Consider the following 21,439-nt stretch of genomic DNA (forward strand, 5'->3'; position numbering starts at 1 on the left):
AAGTCTTCTTTTTAAACTAATTAAATATCTAACATTAAAATAGAATCCAAATCCCAGCTATTTTGAGGCCCAACGCAATCTGATGTTATACTTTATTGAACAATAATGATTGTGAAAGGTGCAATACAAATAAACTTGAATTAAATCGAATTGATGTAGCAGTGCGGTTTTCCCCACCCACCGATATTGATTGACAGGCATGTAATACCCAAGCGCAATTTCCCGCTCTCCATCAGGAAGAAAATACCAGAAATTGCAATTCATCGACTGGCCTTTAGGGGCTGGCTCAAGAAACTGATGTTTGGATATATACTTTAGATTTTGTTGTTCATTTCTTAGTTCAGAAATTAGAACTGAATTTAGAAATAGTTTTGAAACAAATCTTTGCGCTTAACAAACGAAACTAAATGTGTGGGTTAATGGATATCTTCAGTGGAGGGAGTTTCCAGCGTTTAATTATCCACGAAAGTGAAGGAGTAAAATAAAGAGTAAAAAGTAAAAAGAAAGTAAAGAGGCCAAAACAGGGAAGCTCATTCTTTATCCTCGCGCTGCAGAGGGTCTGTTTAACTGTTTTCTCGCTAGTGAAGCGTTCAGTTTTTCCCTCTTACAAAGTCCGCCATGTAAATAGCAAATGTGCCATGGTGTGACGCAACTGACTCTTAAAGGGAATGGGAGATGAGACTCTGATTGGTTTAAAGCATGTTATGCTCAAAGCACACCCAGAACTCATTAGAAGAATAAGCACAACCCTGTTAGACCATGCACCAGGGTGCAGATCATATTTTTCCATCTTTAAAAAAGAGGATACGAACACTTAATTTGCACCATCTGCTTTAGACTTTGCACTTAGATCATTAAAATAGAGCTCATAATGTTTAAAGAACCCCCCCCCATAGCTAAATCTCTTCTCTGATTGCTGCTTATTGGTACGAAGGCGTCGTCAACCTGTCACTCACATGGGATCCTCCAATCTCAACCATCCTATCAAATAAATTCCCCACAGACAAAATGAAGTACCATAATTTTGCCTTCTTCCTTTGTTTGTTTTACTCAAATAGCAACAGGGAATAATATAATGCACGTCATGATTTAGCCAAGTACAATGCGATCCTGGATTAACATCTATGTTGATCCTGGAACATAATTTTTGTTTTAAATTGTAATCCAGACCTAATCCCTACCCCTCAACCCAACTACAACGGTACATTATTTCCCAAATCAGAGGGGAATAATAGTTGAATAACAATCATGTAGAAGTGTGTAAACCTAACCGTAAGCTTAAACTTAACATAGACTGTAAACATATCCCTTAATTCTGATTGGAATGTTGCTCTAGGATCAGCATAGATGTAAATCTAGGAACATGTTGTACTTGGTGAAATCAGGTTGGTGATAATATAAAACCTCAACTTCCTTTCCAAGTCAACTTTACCCTAAATAGCACCATATTGCACGACATCAACACTGAAAATCAAGCCTACAGAAAATAAGTATTAATGCAACCAGATGATATTCTCCACGCTCTGCATAGTGATTTTCTGTGCAGGTAAGATGTGTGTTAATCTGAGAAATGCTGTCAGAGATTATAAAGTCATCTTGTTTGGGTGTGTTTTCGGATATCATGTTATAATAAATCCATGGAGAGGCTAATATAAAGGCTAATCCGTAAAGCAGATGTTTAGGATTAGAGTGCCGATAGTCCGTCTGGTCACATCAAATGGCTTTGACCAGGGTTTGTGAATGCTGAATTTTCTTTTTTTTATTACACATAAAACAATTAACACATTAAGAATCATTTGTATATGTGGCTACATTTCCATAAGTCATCAACCCACGACATGCTCCTCTTAGTAAAAACGCCACCATGCCACCATACACTACCTGACAAAAGTCTTGCTGTCGGTAAATTGTAAGAGCAACAAATAATAACTTGACTTCTAGTTGATCATTTGGAAAAGTGGCAGAAGGTCAAATTTTCTGATGAATCATCTGTTGAACTGCATCCCAATCATCACAAATACTGCAGAAGAACTACTGGAACCCTCATGGACACAAGATTCATAGAAATCAGTCAAGTTTAACGAAGAAAAAATCATGGTTTGATGTTACATTCAGTATAGGGGCGTGCGAGAGATCTGCCGAGTGGATGGCAACATCAACAGCCTGAGGTATCAAGACATTTGTGCTGCCCATTACATTACAAACCACAGGAGAGGGCAAATTCTTCAGCAAGATAGCGCTCCTTCTCATATTTCAGCCTCCACATCAAAGTTCCTGAGAGCAAAGAAGGTCAAGGAGCTCCAGGATTGGCCAGCCCAGTCACTAGATCTGAACATTATTGAGCATGTCTGGGGTAAGAATCCTGATGAACTCTGGGAGTCCTGCAAGAACGCTTTCTTTGCCATTCCAGATGACTTTATTAATAAGTGATTTGAGTCACTGCAGAGATGTATGGATGCAGTCCTCCAAGCTCATGGGAGTCGTACACAATATGAACTCTTTTCCACTGCACCATGACTTTATATTCTATACTGGACATTATTTTTGTTAAGTGACAAGACTTTTGTCTGAGCAAAGTCAGACCTTACTGTCCTAATTAAATCATTAAAAATCAAGGCATGATCAGATTTTATTTTGGTACAATAAACATAATCTAGAAGTCTTTACCTTTCATATAACTCACTTCTGATACCAAATGATCAGTTATCAAGATTAAAAGATCCAGGATCTGCCAAATCATCTTGGATCGTTTAAGCGAGGTTCGAAGAACGTAACCCTGGACCTCAAACCCTCTCGTCGCAGTCAATTCCTCTCTGCGTCTCTAGTCTGCCGACGTACGAGACAAGCTACTTGGCAAACAGCAAAAAAGCTGTCCACATGGAGATAAGCGTTCAGCTGTTAGAGCGAAAGGAAACAGAAGCTGTAGGCAGCATCATACCACCATGTAGTGTTCGTTTTAAAGACGAAATGCAACCATACGTAGCTCTGGCTACATACTTCGGGCTCTCTAGAAATGTATATGGGGTACGTTTTCACAATGAGCCTGTGTTGCAATTTTTTAAGGTAAGTGGTTGCAAACAATTTATATGGGCTGAATTTAAACAAACAAACTACATTTAGTAATGTCCAATTCAATTTTTTTGTTTAAATTCAGCCCATATAAATTGATTGCAACCACTTACCTTAAAAAAATTACAAATTCAATGAATCATATTTTTCAGTGTGTATGTAAAAGTCCTGAATGTGTTATGAGGATTAAAAACAAAAGTTCTTTATCGGCACTAATGATTCTATTCAACATCCATGCAATATTCCCATTGCACAAAAAACAGTTCCTTTACAGAGAAATAAGATTATTTATATTACTACGTGTTCTCCACACTACCAAAAAAAATGTTATTTTCTTTAATCTGATCCCTGAAAGAGTCTTTGTGAAAATAAAAATGGTTCTTCTCTGTCCTCTTTGCAAAACCCATCCTTATTTTAAGAGTGTAGCCTAGCAACAGGATTATGCCAAACTCCACAGAACCAACTGTTGATTTCAGACTGAGATTACTTAGAAATCGTTATGTTTTTATTTTGGCTGCCCAGCCCTTCATCTAAAAAAAAGCAGACATTTACCATGCCCTGCATTAAGGGGTCAGTTTGGCCGAGGCAGTGAAATGTCAGCGGCCGAAGGTTGGCAGAAACCTGCTCAGCAACAGTGACCTACAGAGATGCAGCACATGTCGAGAGAGAGAGAGAGAGAGAGAGAGAGAGAGAGAGAGAGAGAGAGAGAGAGAGAGAATGAGTCTGCACTTTTTTGTCTGTTTTCTAGTCTAAATATCTAAGAATTCCTAAACCAAGAACAATTGTCAAAACAAGCAAAACATATTGTCTTGTTTTAAAAAATAATGTTGAAATTAAGTGTTTTTCCTTAAAACAAGCTAAATGATCTGCCAACGGGGTAAGCAAAATCATCTTATGTCAAAATAAACAAACAAAGCTTATTTTGCTTGTTTTAAGGAAAAAACACATTTAATTTTGGCATATTATTTCTTAAAACAAGATAACATATTTCTAAAGGTGCTGTTGACTTGGTTGGGAACAACCAAAGAAATCCATAAATACAAAGAAAACAAATCTAATTAGTTTACAAATTAAGTTATGCGTAATAAAATGAAATGACGCAAGGAAAAAGTATTGAACACATGAAGAAAGGAAGGTGTAGAAAGCCAGTGAAAGCCCAGACAGCAGCTGAAATCTCTCAGTAGTTTTTCAGCAACCTTCTGCCCTTCCTCACTCTAAATGAATTGCTTCAGTCCAACATCTACACCAGCAGGAGGATGAAGGCAAAACTATGCCTTGGATGAAAAAAAAAGTAGGACGATAATTGCTTTTGGGGGGAAGTGATTTGATTGGATGATTGTGATTGGAGGACCACACCCTCACACCAATAAACACTAATCAGATAAGAGATTTACTTGTACAGGGAGGAGTCATTTCTTTAAACATTATGAGAGCATATGGATAAATGTGTCACACCCAAGGGAACTCTCAAATAGTTTCAGAGAAAGAAAATCAAGCTGTAGAATGGCCCAGCCAATCATCCTATCTGAATCCAATAAAAAATGCAAAATAAAGATCAGATTTGATAGACGAGACCCACAGAACCATCAGGATTTTTACACTCTGTTGAAGTCTGTGAAAAAACTCACACCTGAGCAATGCACATGACTTCATTCTCCATATGAGAGGCGTCTTTCAGCTGCCATCACCACAAAAGCCTTTTATATAAAGTATTAAATACATTTCAGTACTTTCTTCTTGTGTTATTACATTGTTATAACACACAACTAATTTTTAAGATTGTTTTTGTTGTTTTGTTTTGTTTTTATGTGTGTATTGTTTGGATTTTTACCAAAATCTGGTTCAGTTCCATGTCAACAACTCCTTTAGAAATACTATTCCCAAGAAAAAACATGACACGTTCAATACTCATTTTCCCCGCTGAAAGATATAATGAAGATAATATTTTCGGGTCTTAAAATGATGGAACCAACTGACTGTATTATTTAGGTCATTTTGTAAAGTGATAAATGATATAGAAACATGTTTAAATACAAAACTCTTATCTTAAATCTCAATACTCTATTAACTGCATCTACAGCAGCATTGCCATTAAACAGTGCTTGTCTGAACTGTTATTACATAAAAGCCATTATAAATCTTTTACATGCCATCCCACATAATAACCCTGTTAATACACCTAACTGGCTAATTAATTATTCATTTAAATAATTTGAAAAGCAATTTCAGCCTTAACAGTGTTCCCTTCAAGAACAATACATGCTGAGTCACTTGTCTTAACGGCGCATTGAAGCCATTTTCCACATAGTAAACCATTATTTGTGCCAAATGTAAAACTAATACATTATTCAGCAGGCAGACGGGATGTGTGGTTTGATGGACACACACACACACACACACACACACACACGCACACACACACACACACACACACACACACACACACACACACACACACACACACACACACACACACACACACACACACACACACACACACGGCCCTGGGGCTTCCCAGAGGACATAACATGAGTTTACCAACATCCACGACAAGGACTAGATAGAGAGACACGGCAGTAAGAATGACAGAAACTGAAGTGAACTTAACTGCAAATGACTGAAGCCCTGCCAAAACTTTTATTAAAGCATTGGCTCAAATGATTTAGCCAATGGTTTGAGTTTGGTTAGGCGCTATTAGTTTGTTCAACCAATGAAAATCATTGCCAACACACGTTTAATCAGCATTTTAATGAAATATCATTCATTCATTTTCTTTTCGGCTTAGTCCCTTTATTAATCAGGGGTCGCCACAGTGGAATGAACTGCCAAATTATCTAGCATGTTTTACGCAGCGGATGCCCTTCCAGGTGCAATCCATCAATGGGAAACACCCATACACTCTCTTTCACACACATGCAAAACAGACAATTTAGCTTACCCAATTCACCTATAGCGCATGCCTTTGGACTTGTGGGGGAAACCAGAGAACCCAGGGGAAACCCACACAAACACAAGGAGAACATGCAAACTCCACACAGAAATGCCAACTGACCCAGCCAAGGCTTGAACCAGCAGTTTTTTCCTTGACATAGTCCCTCCAGTGTGTCCTGGGACTATGTGTCCCTCCCTTGGGGGAGGGCCTTCTGCCGGTGGGACATGTCCTAAACACCTTCCTAGGTAGGCATCCAGGAGGCATCCAAAACAGATGCCTGAGCCACCTCAGCTGACTTCTCTTGATGTGGAGGAGCAGCGGCTCTACTCCGAGCTCCTCCTGAGAGACAGAGCTCCTCACCCTATTTATAAAGGTGTGCCCTGCCATGTTTGCGAAGGAAACTCATTTTGGCCGCTTGTATCCGAGATCGTTGACCATAGGTGAGAGTAGGAACGTCGATTGAGTGGTAAATCGAGAGTCTTACTTAGTTAATGTTAGTAAATACATTAAAGGTGCAGTAGGTGATTGTCTTCAGAATAATTTTTTGTTGTTCTGGATAAAAGTCTCTTCACATGTTCCAATAGTACTGATTAAAGTAAATGATCTAAATGTATTCATATGTATTTTTATATTCTGGGTAAGGTATAAAACTAAAAAATGTTCATCCAACTAAATATTGTCGGACCAATAATGTCAACAAATGTAGATTTGTACAACTGCACACCCCGTTCACCGATGTGTGTGCACGCGCGCCGCAAACAAATGCTGACTTTAAAACTTTAAAATCCTGAATCAATATTGGAGTTACTTTTGCACACTGGAGGAAGGACGACACCATGGCTGAAGTATTTCTTTTAGACAGGTCATGTTATGTTTTAAAACCATTTTAGTCACGCAGAGCTGATGTAGATTGTGTATTGTTATGAATGGGTTATATGCACAGAAGTGTTGTTCAGTCACTGAAATCTTCCGGCGAAAGATTGATGCGACTATTTTCAGTTTCATAAGGGACCTTTTACAGCATCGATAATGTAGATTTTTATTTAGTTTAACAACAAAACATCAGTAAATAGTGCTATTCCGGCTAGCTTGCTTTACTGAGGTGAAGTTGCTTTTATATTCACATTGGTTAATTTTTGAACAATGATGACCTGTGACGGACTCCCTATATAGTTTACCATGCTACTCTGAATATGCAGTCTGAAATAGCATGTAAGTATGCAACCCAGGCTCATTCTGTTAACGTACCTCTACAGACGTTTCTGGAGACAGTGAAATACATCCCGCCGGCACGTTTTTCTGCAGTTTTTATTTTCGCAAATCAACAAGAGGCCGCTGTGTACGCTTTTTGAAATCTTAAATTTCCCTAGCGAGTGCCATTCGCGCCTGTTCTTCTCGCGTAAACCCACCAAAGGCTGCTTTTCGACTGACTTTTTGAAAGACATTTTGACTGACTGAGCAAACAATCCACTGACCCACCCTCCCCCTTCCCTAAACTCAACCAACACAATTCAAAAGCAATCCAAAAAAAGAAAAGCCCTCGTCTGATATTTTTACCACATTTTCAGATTTTACCATTCTCACCCTGCTATTTACTTGTTTATTTTAGTTTTTGAATTCTGTTTTTGTCTTAACTTCTTTCTAGAACCGATCTTCACTGGACTCAAACCCTGTCATCGTGGTCAACTCCTCTCTGCGTCACAAGTCCGCCGGCGAACATGGCGCGCTAACGGGACAAACTTGTTGCAGCCGGAATGCACTCCATGCGGAGGTAAGTGGTCAGCTGGTAAGCTCAAAAAGGAATGGTGTCATCATACCGCCCCGTAACGTTCGTTTAAAAAAAAATAAAATGTAGACATACATACCTCTGGCTACGTAATTCGCGGTCTCCAGAAACGTCTGTAGGGCTAAGTTTTCAGAATGAGCCTATGTTGCAAGTATGACTTAGTGTTAAGTGTAATTACTGCACGCCGCCGGCCAATCACTAAGCATACAGTAGTCGCATTAGGACGAAAAAGCGAAAGTGAGGTGAGCGATACTTACATGCAGGGAATATTGCACATTATGACAAATTTTGTTTGCTACACAACTGAAAACGTGCTACATATAATACAGTTTTTCATTCAGATATGTAGTATTATAAAGTACTATAAAGTTTTCTAACTGGCGAATGACATGAACTAGTGGGTCTCTGTCATCTTTAATGTGCATGCTCGTGATTTCGGGAGGCGTGGCTTTGGAGAGTAGGGGAGGGATTGTATTTAAAAGATATGATGCTAACCGGTTAGCATTTAGGCAGATCCCCTACTGCACCTTTAAGTAATGTAGCATTATTCTAAAGTGTTCCCCAACATTTTCTGCTTCACCTTCAGTCCATCATCTTATTTTTTTACTTGTTTGAACTCTAATTTCACACAGGGTGATAATTTAAACACACTTTGAGACCCACTGGCTGTCTCTGACATCTGCTCCGCAAGATAAACCCCTTTCTAACAAGGCCAAAGCTCACAGCGTCTGGTGTATTTCAAAGAGTGAAAGTGACAGCAGAAGCCTTGAGTTAATGGATCTGGGAATGAGTGTGGATGGTTGAAGCATCTGAACGGCAGTCTCTCAGGAGAGGACGGAGCCGCTGTGAGTCACGTAAGCCCTCGGTGGGCCCCGTCACCAACATCAACACACTGCCCAAAACACAAAGTCCAGCGCAAACTGGACACAGCTGGTATCAGATTTTTCTTGTTGCGATTAATTGTCCAAAATTGCTCCAAAAAAAGGTTACTTTAACAGGTATATTAAGCAATAAATATCTATTGTTTTATATACAGTAGAAGTCAGAATTATTAGCCCCCCTGAACTATCAGCCCCCCTGTTTATTTTTCCCCCAATTTCTGTTTAATGGAGAGATTTTTCTCAACCCATTTCTAAACATAATAGTTTTAATAACTCATCTCTAATAACTGATTTATTTTATCTTTGCCATGATGACAGTAATTAATATTTGACTAGATATTTTTCAAGACACTTCTATACAGCTTAAAGTGACATTTAAAGGCTTAACTAGGTTAATTAGGTTAACTAGACCGGTTAGGGTAATTAGGCAAGTTATTGTATAATGATTAGCTTAAAGGGGCTATTAATTTTGACCAGTGGCGGGCACAGACTCTGGAGGGGGGGGGGGGGTGGCTGGGGGTTGTGAAGTGAAGAAGGGTGGGGGGGATGAGTGCGAAGGGAAGAACTGGGGGGAGAGGGGGTCAGGTGGATGGAGTTTGCGAAGTGAAGACGGGGATTACCGTAATCAGTGGAGGGGCGGGGGCACGGACGCGTTGGAAGGGGAGGGAGGGGGTAAGGGTAAGAGGGGCACCTCAGCCAATGAGGGCACCTCAGCCACCCCCCATGTGCACAGCCCTGATTTTGACCTTAAAATAGTTTTGAAAAAATTACAAACTGCTTTTATTCTAGCCGAAATAAAACAAATAAGAATTTATCCAGAAGAAAAAATATTATCAGACATACTGTGAAAATTTCCTTGCTCTGTTAAACATCATTTGGGAAATGTTTAAAAAAAGAAAAAATTCAAAGGAGGGCTAATAATTCTGACTTCAACTGTATGTTCAAACACTGTAAAAGAAATGCTGAGTGAAGGCTTTAGCTGGTATTTTTGGTTTGTTGTGATTAATTTGATCACACAGAGCTATTATCACGGTATTGACCTAAGCTTCTTTAACAAGTGCACTGTAAAAAATATCTGTTAATTAACATTTACCGTATTGTATGATTCATTTTGTATTTTCTGTTTATTTACGGATGTGAATTGCATTATGGGATGTTGATTTCTGCCAACATTTGAAACTCTACAGCTGAACAAAGTGACTTTTATTGACATTTCAGTGGTTTGAAATAATATGATGTAAAAGAATTAACATATAGAGAAAGAAGTCTATAAAATAGCAGAAAATGTGCTGACAGTTTATTACAAGGCTTTTGTAGCGTAATTTACAACAACCCAGACAAGACATTGCTTTAAACTAATAAAAATGCTCATAAAAGTCACTTCTTCTAACTTTTAAAGGGTGAACGTTGTTGGAAGAAAGATCATGGTCCCATAATGCAATTCAAAAGCATAAATAAATGGAGAAAAATAAAAAATAAAACATTAAATCTGGAAAACTGCTCATTTACGGATATTTTTTTACAGTGTCAGCAAAAAATACTTATGCTATTGCTTTATTGCATAAACATATCCAGAATAAACAAAGGTTTCAACTAGGGCTGCATGATGAATCGAAAAAAGATCACGATCTCTATTCGACCCTACACACGATCTTAATCCAGCTTTTCTACGATTCAGCCAATTAATTTTTCAAGGTCAGGAGAGAAGCGTAAAGGCAGAAACGCTCAAGTCTTCGCAGCAACATTGACACCTCCAAATGGCGTTAAAAGTGTCGAATGCAATTATTATAAAATGTATAATTCACCCAGAAATGTAATTTCTGTCTTAATGTAATGATGTATACGCTGCCAAACCACACGTGACTTGAGCTGACAGTGAGCTGTTTGTTTACTACCGAGAACGCGTGCATGCAAATAACGCCTGCTTTACTGAACAGAACCTGCAGGCTGTGAATAACAGGTGATAAAGTTGTAAATAGCGATCATATGTTGCACAGAGCGATCGTTTGAGAGCCGCGCTGAAACATTTGCATGTGTGTTTTTTTTCTCAAAGTGAAGGCAGCCATGGAAGTGACTCGGAAGTGAAAGTGAAGCTGGCGCGCACATCATTTAAATGATCATAACTTATTTTACAGTTATGATTACGACAAGCATTTGATATGTATTTTTCTTTCATAGCGAACACAGAGTGTTGTGCATGAAAATAAATGTTTGCTGTGTCAGTATAACTACTCTAGCCTATATAATGTTGAATATAATGCAAGAAGGAATCTGATAATGACAAATGTCCTATTTTACCAGTAAAAACTAATGTTGTCAATGTTGTAATGTTGTCTAATAATGTTGTCAATGGCAGATGACAAGCACATGTCTTAAACATAATCAACTTCAGAATTACGAATAGTAATGAATGTAATCAATTTACTGTGAATTAACAACCAGGACATATTTTAAGTCCAATCAAGTCCACCATAATGACTATACAAAATGTAGCATTTTAAGCAACAGTATGAGCTACATAGGTCTGATATTATTATTGTTGTTTTAGCATATGTTTGAGAATTAACAATAATAATAGCCAATTAATATTATCCTTGATTTTACATCTAGAGAATCGTGAGAAAAATCGTGATCTTGATTTTAAGCTAAAAAAACATGATTCACATTTTAGCCAGAATCGTGCAGCCCTAGTTTCAACCAATTAAATAGCAAAAGGATGATGAAAAACAGTAAGCAACCCTTTACAATAAAGTCTCATTAGTAAATGATAGTTAATGCATTAAGGTCAACAGTGAGAAATAAACATAGTTGGGGACAGCGGGGAGGAAAGTAACGTGGGATGAAAGTAGCAAATGGATTTTCCCGAAGCCCTGGCGATATTTGATTTCCACACTATAACTGCACATTCAGCAAGCAAACCCATGATGGAGCTGCCAGATTTCGAAACCGTGTCTTGCTGTTAGCTCTAAATTTCAGTTTTTAATTGTGGAAAGTGCATTGTTGTAGTGGTTCTTTTTCCTTATTATAAAGTTGTGTTTCTCTTTTCCTGTCACACTAATGATCAATCTACAGGTTATTTAGTGCAATTACACATCCTGAAGTGTGCAATCTCTGAGTTTTTCAGTTTAAAGGTAAATCAGGTTTAAATGGCAAGAGGGGATAAAAGTAACTGTTATTTATGTCCCACTGCTAATAGTGATACCTTAATTTTTGCTTCCACATTAGAGTTTGCAGTGTTTGGATTCAGATGTTTCAAAAAATGTATGCATTTTGTTAATAATAATAATAAAAAATATTCAAAAACTTTAGAAAATTTAAACATCACGCATTGTTGCATTGCTTTTGAAACATTTGATGAAAATGAAATTTAAAATGAAAATGCAGTTTAATATGTTTTGTAAAAATAAAGGACAAAACATGTTTGCAGTGAACATTAACAAGGTCATAGTCAGATATATTTTAAATAAGCAAGACTTAGCCAGTAAATCTAGCAAATATTGTGGCATCTAGCAAAAATCTCTGCTGACGGGGTCAAAAGTAACAGCGTGCACCTTTTGTTTAGAGTGAAATTATATTGGAGTTGTTTTACATTGATACAAAATAGCACCTGATTTTGACAGACCACTGTTGTGAGTTAATAACACAGCAAAAATCTATTTCTGCTAAAAACATTATCTGATAAAATGAACTTTTTATGAAAAGTTTCACTTTCACAGACCCCGCTCTCCACTTATGTTTTAAATAAAAACATTTAAAAATTAAGAAAAATTTAAGAAAACAATAAAAACAATTGTTAAAATAAAACAATTGCAACTTTTGATTTTAATGTGTTATTAGGCTTTAAACTAAGAAATTAACATCACCTTAAATTCATAAATGCTTTGGTAGTTGTCATTATTTCATCTGTGGTTAAATGAACTGATGCTAACTGTTGCGTTGACAATTCTGTGTGGAGTTTGCATGCTCTCCCTGTGTTGGCATGGGTTCCAGTTTCCCCCAAAGTCCTAACACATGCGCTATAGGTGAATTAAATAAGCTAAATTGGCCGTATAGTGTTTGTGCGTGAATGAGTGCGTATGGATGTTTGCGGCTGGAAGTTGCGGCTGGAAGGGCATCCGCTGGGTAAAACATGATGGAATAGTTGGCGGTTCATTCCGCTGTGGTAACCGCTGATAAATAAGGGACTAAGCCGAAAGAAAATTAATGAATGCCCATGATATCAATATTGTGCATGCTCGTTATCACGATATATTGAATATTGACATGTGTCTAGATGGGTTTTGTCCGTGCAAGATTTCATCAAAAACCAGGGAGTGCTTTTCTGTCACTACAGATGCAAGTGCAAACTGTTTTAAAAGCCATCTTCATTCAAACCTTGCTTGTTGTAAATTGCACAAATAGTTACAAACAAAACAGCAATCATCACACTGAATTAAACAGGGAAATATAAGGAAGACTGAATGTTCCACTCCATTATTTGTTATGGAATTTACTGGTTCACTTGGAAACACCTCACTTAGATATCAAATTGACTGCAAACACCTTTAAATTTTAAAAGAGTTAGACATGCTACTTAACAAGTTGGTGAATTCAATGTGAAATGAGAATTCCCAAGAGCTCATATATTTTACTGCAGGGATTAATGGGCGAGAGATTATGATTCGAGTTCTATGCTGACTCTGAACCTATAGCATACTGCGGTTTTAAAGAATCCCCTCACCCTCCATTAGCATTGCTGTGAAACTGAGGACATTTGAGTCTAACCTTGAAAAATGTTCTTTAAAAAACATATATACTGTAGAAGACTGCGATGTCACTTTCACTTCAAAGAGACTGGCAGCATCTCTGAAGGTATGCAGGGAGATTAATATATAGATCTGAGTTCAAACAGGACAAGAGTTCATACTGTATATTTACACACAGCTCTTCTGAGCTTCAGATTTCAAGCTTTACTCTGTAAATGCACATCACTTTGATTGTACACATAATTTATTTACCAGAGTTTGGCAAAGGTTATTATCTGTTCATTAAAACATCATGTGATTCTGAATACCTCAAAAGACTATGAAATTCTGAGTGTGCCTCACACAGGTGAGTGGGCTGGACAAACCACATGTAGAAAACAGGCTGATATCTGATTAGACATGGGCCGGTATAAGATTCTGACGGTATGATAACCTTGGATAAATCGTCACGGTATTGTGATTACTGCTCTAAAATATATTCTTTTTATATGTCTGATTAGAAAAACTAATACTTTTTTCCCTTTGAACACAATATATTTAATTTTGAGAAACATTTATAATAGTTTAGAACAGTAAACGTGTCTGAATCCATGACTTCGGCTCTCTTCATCAGTTTCTAAAACAGATTTCTTTACAATTTAAAACAGCATTTTTGGATATCTTTTCTGCTGGAGATACTGTTGTCCTAAAAAAATAATAATAATAATAAAGCAAATAAAAAATCTTACATATACCATATGAACGGTATATCTGAATATTTTGCCGGTTTTAAAACCTTGACTTTTCCAAACCACAGTATACCTTGAAAATGGTTATTGTCCCATCCCTATGGCTGATAGCTGTGCATTATTCTGTAATATCAGCACTCTTACAGCCACCTCCTGCATTACTCCGCCCACATAGAGTGACAGCAGATCAATAAACTCACTACAGTTTGACAAATATTGCAGCTGTTGGACAACATAATGTATTTTTGAGGCTATTTTAGGTAAGAATGTAGTTGTTTGCTTTATTAATTAGTTTATTAATAAGGATAGAGCCTATTTTAAATATTTATAACTTCGGAGATACATCGCATCGGTTGCCATTAGCCTGTCATACTGAGCAGAGTAAAGACGGTTGATGTTCCGCCACAAGATGGCGACAAAGACCACATAATAAGCTCTTAAAGGAGCAATTCCCAACAGGGGGCCTCTAAAAGGGGGCCTAAGCACGCTCTGTGGGGGGTGGTGTCATATATTTAAAATATTTTAGCAGTGGAAAATTAGTAAAATGATCATATTGCCTTAGTTCATTTTATCCCCTGGTTGACTAAAAAAATGGACAAATTTGTAATTCGTCCTCCACAAACAAGTCTTACTGATTCACCTTCAGCAGCTAATATTAATGACCCAAGCATACTAGACCCAGGTGAAGGCCGCAGCACTAACAATACTGAAAACACAAAATGCATACCAAGATAGCTACCTGAACTACGATTTTATTCCGTTTTCTTGAGACGGAGATCCTGACCCAGCCACAGTGTATTATCTTTGCCAAAGTTCTTGCTAACGAATGCATGAGGCCGTCCATATTTATAAGACAATTGCCGACGACTCATCCCTAATACCGCGACAAGCCAGGAGCATTTTTAGAGCAAAATAATTGACACACACCCAAAATAAGATGAGGGAATGTCACAGCTACTGACAAGAAACTTTAAAAAAAAAAAACTAATTGGCAACTAATATAGGGCCAATTTAAAGGCCTAAAGGCTTACGTTTTTCAGTTACAAATGGCCTACTGATGTTTTGCCTTTCTATTTTACATTAGGCTATTATTTGTGCGTAAACATTTCTAGATATAGTTATCAACATAATAAACATACAGTTTGTTTAAAAACAACATTTTGTGTCATCCTTACTGATAACTTATATGAGTGATAATATCATTAAATGTTACAATATTTAAACCTTACAATATTTTCCAGGGAAAAAGGGGGTCTCAGGCAAAAAAAGGTTGGGAACCACTGCTTTAGAGGAGAAAAACTCTACTATCACTAAAACTCTCACTAATTTCAAACTACAGCTGATCAAATCATTATAAAACAGGTAAATGATATTCTAGGTCGATCTCTCACTCTTTTGTTTGTTGTAGTGCTATATTTATAGTCTGGTAGTTTCTGGTAGTGTTTGCTTCGCTTTGGATTGTTCAAGGTTAATTGCTGTGCAACAGAGAAATACTGGAAATTGTCACTAGACTAATGACATTTCATGCCGTTCATCATTGTAATCTTAAAATGTCAGCAAAATCAACTGTTTTGTCATCATTATAGAAATTACGCTAGAGAATCCTTCAAATACTAGCTCTAAAATTGACGTTGGTGAATGAGCTTCTGCTGTTCTGAAGTCAGACGTCAGAAGAAAGTAGTTCCTCATACAAAATGATTTTTAGACACTGTTTGATTTCCTTTTTTATATACACGATTGTGACGTCGAACTGTTGTATAAACGCAATATCACATGAGTAGCAGTGCGATATGGCTTTATATCATCACTGGTGGGACACTAAGGCTAAGATGGGGACACTAAAGATGTTCCTTATATACTGTATAAACTGTATATATATATATATATATATATATATATATATATATACAGTGCCATCTGAAATTTCTGTCGAAAATGAACATTTTTCTCAGCCTCCTTTGTTTATGTTGAGTTACTTTACTTTAACGGTCATGGAAAAAAACTTATTTTTTGCCATAAAAGTGAAATTACTGAACTTTTTCAGTAATTACTGTGTGTAGGAGCCTGATAAAAATGCTCATTTTAGAAGAAAATTTCAGATGGCATACAGAGGTTTTTGCATCTGAACACTTCATATATATATATATATATATATATATATATATATATATATATATATATATATATATATATATATATATATATATATTTATATATATATAGTACATTACAGTAAATGAAAAGGACATTACAATATGTGCACAGGGTGTAAAAATGAGGGGAAATACTTAATAGTTTGCCATTTTTTAGGATTATTATTATTATTATTTGTAGTATTATTATTATTATTATTTGTATTATTCTCATTATTATTCCCATTATTATTATTATTATTATTATTGATGTTGTTATTACTATGAGTTCATACAAATGAAAAATACAAATGAACTCTAATAACGTTCACTAGAAAACTACCAAATTTTTTGGCATTTAATAATATTATTAATTGTTATTACAGCTAATATTTAAAATAACTTCAATAAAATTACTAAATCCAACATTTATTTATTATTATTTTAAAAGGTCAAACAAAGAGCTTTTATTTTGGCAGAAAACCACAGAGAAACTCCTCTTTTGATATAGCGTTCTTTTTATAAATGGTTCTCATTGCAAGCTTGTGAAGATGTCTGTTGCGAGTTGTATTTTTAAATAGTCATTATTAGTGACTCAAACTCACAGCATTAACAGAGATGGAGATCACGTGCAGCAGCATTTACTGAAGGACCATAGCTCATCATAAATATTGACATCATTACATCCCAGTATTTGTGACTTTAAAATCCTACCTAACCATATCATGTTCACAGGTACCAGCCAACTGGTGAGTAACTCTGTTTCATACCCTGGCCAGCATTGATTTTTACAAGCATTTGGCTCTTGGTGAGTGTTAATTTTAGGCCCTGTCTGCACCAAACTCAAGCGCTTATCCTACTCCTGAATGAGAAGTGAACGATGGCCCAGTCAGATAAACCATCATCACCAGCAGAGATCAGAGACGTGAAAGCCTTTCTCTGACCCTGTTTCTCTGTCTTCTCCTTGGAGGATTCCTCTCAAGGTTAGTGTTGAAAAGAGCAGTGCAGCGCTCCGAGCACACAATGATTGAGAAACAGCTGCAATCCTGAGCAGCAGAAGCTCTGATGGAGCCACCAGAGGACCGCAGCTCAAACAACTGCAGATCAATTCACATTAGGACAAACCGCTCGGCTCTGAAGGTCTACCTTTGGTCACTTTCAAACTTTCATTTTTATAATTACCACACATTTTTTTAAGCTATAAAAAATATTCTACATTAAATTTTTATTTTGTGGAAGCTTATAAATAAAGTCATTTTTAATATTTTATGGTCTTTTTTTTACATTTTACTTTTATTTTATGAATTTATTTTAATTACATTTCTTTATAGAATTTTAAATATATTTATTTATTTATTTCTGATAAAACATAAATTATATTTTTATTTATCCTATTTGTAATTTTATATTCTTTTTTTATTTTCTCATTATTACTGTTCATCTTTTACTTTTTACACACACACACACACACACACACACACACACACACACACACACACACACACACATATATATATATATATATATATATATATATATATTTACATTTAGTCATTTAGCAGACTAAATATATATACACACTACCATTTTTATGGTTTTATTTAAAGAAAAAGATTCTGTTCATCAAGGCATCATTTATTAAATGTAAAAATAAATGTTAAATACTTATTTATTAAATATATATTTATTACTTATTGTATGTAGTTTCAAATGAAATATTACTTCAGTCATTATTGCTTTTATTACTAATACCATTAATAATAATAATAATAATAATAATAGCAATAATAATTAATATTAGAGTGAATTCAGAAGGATTGTGTGACTCTGAAGACTGGAGTAATGAAGCTGAAAATTCAGCTTTAAATCACTGGAATAAACGAATATTCCATTTATTAAATGATAAACTACTTTTGAACAGCTATTTTATAGTGTAATAATATTTCACAATTTTTATTTTACAATCTGTATACACACATAATGTACACACACACACACACATACACACACACACACACACGCACACACGCACACACGCACACGCACACACACGCACACACACACACACACACACACACACACACACACACACACACACACACACACACACAGTTGAAGTCAGAATTATTAGCCCCCCTCTGAATAATCTTTTCTTTATTAAATATTTCCCAAATAATGTTTAACAGAGCAAGGACATTATCACAGTATGTCTGATAATATTTTTTCTTCTGAAGAAAGTCTTATTTGTTTTATTTCGGCAAGAATAAAAGCAGTTTTTAATTTTTTAAACACCATTTTGAGGTCAAAATTATTAGCCCCTTTAAGCTAATTTTTTTTCGATTTGCCTAATTACCCTAACCTGTCTAGTTAACCTAATTAACCTAGTTAAGCCTTTAAATGTCACTTTAAGCTGTATAGAAGTGTCTTGAAAAATATCTAGTCAAATATTATTTACTGTCATCATGGCAAAGATAAAATAAATCAGTTATTAGAAGCGAGTTGTTAAAACTATTATGTTTAGAAATGTGTTGAGAAAATCTCTCTGTTAAACAGAAATTGGGGGGGGGGGTTAACAAATAAACAAAAATAAACATATATAAATTACACATTTAAAAAAAAAAATATATATATATATATATTATTTATTTATTTTTTTTTTTTTTACATTTTTACTTAATTTATGGAAGCTTATAAAAATAGTCAATTGAAAATAAATAAAATCTTGAAAACCTTAAATTATACATAATACAAACTGCCTTTTAAATGTGAAGCTGAAGTGATAATTCAACAAAAGACACTGTTAAACACCAAAATCCAATCAAGTCCTGGCTTGTTTCAATTCATTTTGACATATTTTTAACATTACTTTATAACATTCTTACATAACTTTAAACCTTTTTACCAAGATATGACAAATAAAGTGAAATAATACAAAAAATAACAAAATAAAACAATAAAAAAATAAATAAAACAAAACTCTACATTCCAGAAATACTACCAAACATACAATTCTAACTATAAATACTAGCAGCCTATTATCAATTTTTATAATATGAAATCTACTAAACAGTTATTTGCATTTTCAGCACTGTACACACTCAAAATACAATCAATATTACGGTCTACACACAGGCTACTACAGAAACCAATGCGTAATCTGCATACTAACAGTCTCCTAACAACATAAAGCTCAATCAAGACCACAATTACCCTGTGCATATTCCATCAGAACTGCCAAATACTAATCTCCACACAGCCTAAGCACAGTATTTGCATGCACTCAGCAGGGATTGCTTGGCCATTTCCAACTCAAAGCCATTATTTCACAGAAAGCGCAGCACGGACACATGTAGATCTTTACTGTCAATTCAGTCAAAGCACATGAAATGGCACATGCTGTCGTGACAAGACTAAATGCAATCACCAGTGGAATAAATCATCGAGCAGATTCACACTCACACAGGCGCGCGCGCGCACATGGAGCAGGTTTTCATTCTTCATGTCTGCTGCAAGGTCATTTATATGCTTCAAGATATTACGCGCTACAAATACCGTTTCAATCTATATTTCTAGTGATTAATCAGTTGAAAAATATATATTAAACTAAATAATGTGCTGTAATCATCCAGCGAGGAAAAGGGAATGGAAAACCCAATCAGCCTTATTCTGATGGAGATATTAGGTGAAGGGGCGAGGCTTAAGGTGATTGTGTCTCTATGGGTTTATGGCTTTTTATCAATTATTATTTTAATCCATTCTTAAACATATGACAATTATAGCTTAATATAAATACGATAAATAAACAAAAAAAATCGTCCTGAGAGGAAAACCACAGCGGTTTTTTTTTTCTGAAGAGAGAAAAAAAATCTGCTCGTGTGGAGGAAAAAATACATTTTAATGTCTTGAAATGATGATGTTTAATGATAAAGCATCGCCATTAAATGTTTTATACGCAATTTACGTGCTCTGTTAAAATTACAAACATTTTTATTATTATTATTTTTTGGATGAACATCATGTCTGCATCCATCACTGATGGACTCACATCAATTTCCAAATGACTGAATCCCCTTACTGAAGCGTAAACATACAACATATGACACTTGCTTATACATAAATGAGGTATTTAAATCCTGTACGAGGGATTTAAATCAAATTTATGCAGAATTATGATTGTAAATTAGCTCCAAAACGCTAATTAATTAGCATTAAACATCACTCACCAGTGCGCTTCGGTTATTATTTCTCCCCAAATGCTGTCAAGAAATGTTTTGCAGAAGATACGGTGAATTTCTAGTCGTGACGATGAGGAGGGCTGTGTGACATTGCCTGTATCTTCACCCTGTAACGAAGGCGCGTGTGACGTGTAACGGGGTGCAACCCTACTACAGGCGAAATTAACGATTCCTACTACGGCGAAGGATCGTCTTATTAATATTAATCGGCACGCTGACGTTGCATGGTAACCTTCCTGGAGCGTCCAGTTACGTAATCTACTTAGCATTCACAGCCAAGCCTTTTCCGTACTAGAGTTCGTTGATAGGTAAATCGACCAGCGCTCAGAAGCCAACATCTCCCATTCAGCCAATCGTTTGCGCCATTGTCAGGTTGCGTCATTAATATTCATGACACGTTCACCCAGCTGACTCGCACTCTTCCTTTCAGCCAATAATTTATGTTGAACGTGGAAAGACCTAATTAATATTCATGAGCAAAGTCTTCGTCATAGTAGGATTCGCAAATAAGCACCCTGGAGCTGGAGCATCTCGAGAACGCCGCTCTCCATCCGATATTTATCTTCTGTCATGCTGTAATTGAAAGGCTTCTTTATTATGACCCAAAAAACGTGATCATAGGTCAATCTAAGCTGCAGTCGGAAGGTTTTTATGGAAACCACTGCTTCCCGCCTAGAGCATTTAATGACTGTGGAAAATACTCCTGTTTCCTCATTAATGAGAGAAATATAGTGTTTTTTATTAATGTATATAAGCTCTTTAAGGATATTGCACTGAGTGAAATCGCTGGTCTGTGTGTGATTGCACACGTGCTTTAACTCGTGCACATAATTGGCCAAATGGACAGAACCGTGACGCGCTTCTCTTCACATCTCCATCCACTGTTATTCATGTAAATTCGACGTCACCTGCCTTTATCGAAGGTAAAACA

General features: G+C 36.0%; 1 protein-coding gene across 1 annotated transcript in view; it reads right to left on the bottom strand.

The window, feature by feature from the left end:
• The window catches only part of sv2a (synaptic vesicle glycoprotein 2A), an 85,276-nt gene extending 64,656 nt beyond the window's left edge, over positions 1-20,620 (bottom strand). Inside the window, exon 1 of the mRNA XM_056475690.1 lies at positions 20,497-20,620. The gene's annotated coding sequence lies outside the window, so the exon portion shown is untranslated. The remainder of the gene's footprint in view (positions 1-20,496) is intronic.
• Positions 20,621-21,439: the final 819 nt, after the last annotated feature.

This window comes from Danio aesculapii, chromosome 16 (assembly GCF_903798145.1).
Source record: "Danio aesculapii chromosome 16, fDanAes4.1, whole genome shotgun sequence".
Classification (NCBI taxonomy): domain Eukaryota; kingdom Metazoa; phylum Chordata; class Actinopteri; order Cypriniformes; family Danionidae; genus Danio; species Danio aesculapii.